Source organism: Silene latifolia, chromosome 1, assembly GCF_048544455.1.
Source record: "Silene latifolia isolate original U9 population chromosome 1, ASM4854445v1, whole genome shotgun sequence".
Taxonomy (NCBI): domain Eukaryota; kingdom Viridiplantae; phylum Streptophyta; class Magnoliopsida; order Caryophyllales; family Caryophyllaceae; genus Silene; species Silene latifolia.
In genome coordinates, this window is record NC_133526.1 from 156,448,338 (window position 1) to 156,450,212 (window position 1,875).

Genomic DNA, 1,875 nt, shown 5'->3' on the forward strand with positions numbered 1-1,875 from the left:
TCACTTGGTTATTTGCTCTTCCTTACAAGTTCATTTCCATACGGTATTTCTATTTCTAGTTTACTACTTTACATTTCTATTTTAGTTATCGCATAGTTTGTCATTAGTACTTTATTATTATCACATTAGTATTATTCTTATTTCATGTTATATCATTTAGTTTATATCATTTCTACAATCATGTTTAGCATTTCTTACAACAAAGTTTATAGTTTACATTGCATTATGAGTAGCTAAATTCCTTAGTCTAGGGGCTAGGGAAGCCATGCAAAATCAAATATATAAAATGTTAAATTAGGTTGATATAATATTGTCTAATTGTTTCTATCACATGTTTGCATAGGTACACGATAATCCTATCAAATTTTGGCGTCGTTGCCGGGGAAACGGTTTTATTGCGTTTTGATTTGTCGATTTTTATCTTGTTTTCTTTTATCTTGAGGAACACTTGTTCCTTGAGACCGTTACTTATCATTTTTCTAGAAATTTTTGTCTTATGCCCAGGTTCTCTCGTCGTGGAGAATTGCTTTCACCAGATTCTGACTCTGAGAAAACATTTAGGAGAATACGATGTTTTTGGAAGGAAGTGAAAGAAGCCACTTCTCCCGTACAAGTTGAAAGTGCTAGAAAGTCTTACATAGATGATCTAGAAGCCCTTGAAGAAGAGGAGGTTTCAAGTTCATCATCTCCACCACCACCACCACCTTCTACTAAAAAGATGGTGAAACTTTCCGATCACTCAAAGCCCACCGCGGCCATGCTTCCGGCCTTGTGGAGAGGAAGCAATTTGGGGGAAGCCCTTTGGAGGATCCCAATTTGCATGTGCAAAATTTCTGTGATTATTGCTCCATGATCCGTCAAACGGGAGTCACTCAAGCCCAAATAAGGGAAATACTTTTCACTTTCTCTTTGAAGGACAAGGCCAAGCTTTGGATCAATAGTCTTGACCGCACCGCCATGGGAATCACCATTTAGGATACATTGGCTCTTGCTTTCTATCAAAAGTTTTTCACCGGAGAAAACTCAAACTTTGAGGAGCCAAATCACCGGATTCCTTCAACAAGCTCTTGAGAGCTTATATGAAGCTTGTGAGAGGTACAAGGAGTAACAAAGACAATGCCCACATTATGGGCTAGATGTTTGGTTTCTAGCTATAACATTCTACAATGGATGTGTTGCCGAGTCCCGAAGGATTCTTGATTCCGCCAACAATGGGCAGTTTGATCGAATCTATGGTGGTCCATGATGCACAATATGTCAATTCCCGAAGTGTGCCAAATAAAGGTAAAGAATAATCCTCCGAAAATTCCGTCTTTCTAGCTCAAATTGCCTTACTCCAACAACAATTGGCGGAGAGAGATGCTAGAGATTCCCTACAACAACTCAATGCCGTATCTTCTACAAGTCAAATCATTGTTTGTGACGGTTGCGGAGGTCTGGGTCATTACACCGCTCATTGCCGAGCTCCTATTGAAGAGGTAAATGCTTTTCAAGCTCTAAGACAAAGTTTATATCCACCGGGTATATTTTCCAACACTTATAACCCGAATTCAAAATTCCATCCGAACTTGTCTTATAATAGCAACAATGTGCTTAACCCTCAACCCCCACCACAACAAAAAGCATATGTCCCTCAACAACAAAAGTATAATCCTCCATCGGGATATCAAAATCAACAAAGGCCCCCACAACAAAACTACCAACAAAATCAAAGTCAAAATGCCCAACAAAACAACCAAGGAGGAGGTAAACTTGAGGCTATGATGGCTCAAATGGAAAGGGAATTTTTGGCACAAATACAAAAGAGTGATCAACTCACAATACCGCAATCAAGATGTTGGAGCAACAAATGGCTAAACTAGCCTCATCTAACTT

General features: G+C 39.0%; 1 non-coding gene across 1 annotated transcript; it reads right to left on the bottom strand.

Annotated features, from left to right (window-relative positions):
- Nucleotides 1-1,027: 1,027 nt before the first annotated feature.
- LOC141618972 (small nucleolar RNA R71) lies at nt 1,028-1,134 on the bottom strand. The gene has a single exon (XR_012531551.1). It is a non-coding gene; the product is annotated as a small nucleolar RNA R71 (small nucleolar RNA).
- Nucleotides 1,135-1,875: the final 741 nt, after the last annotated feature.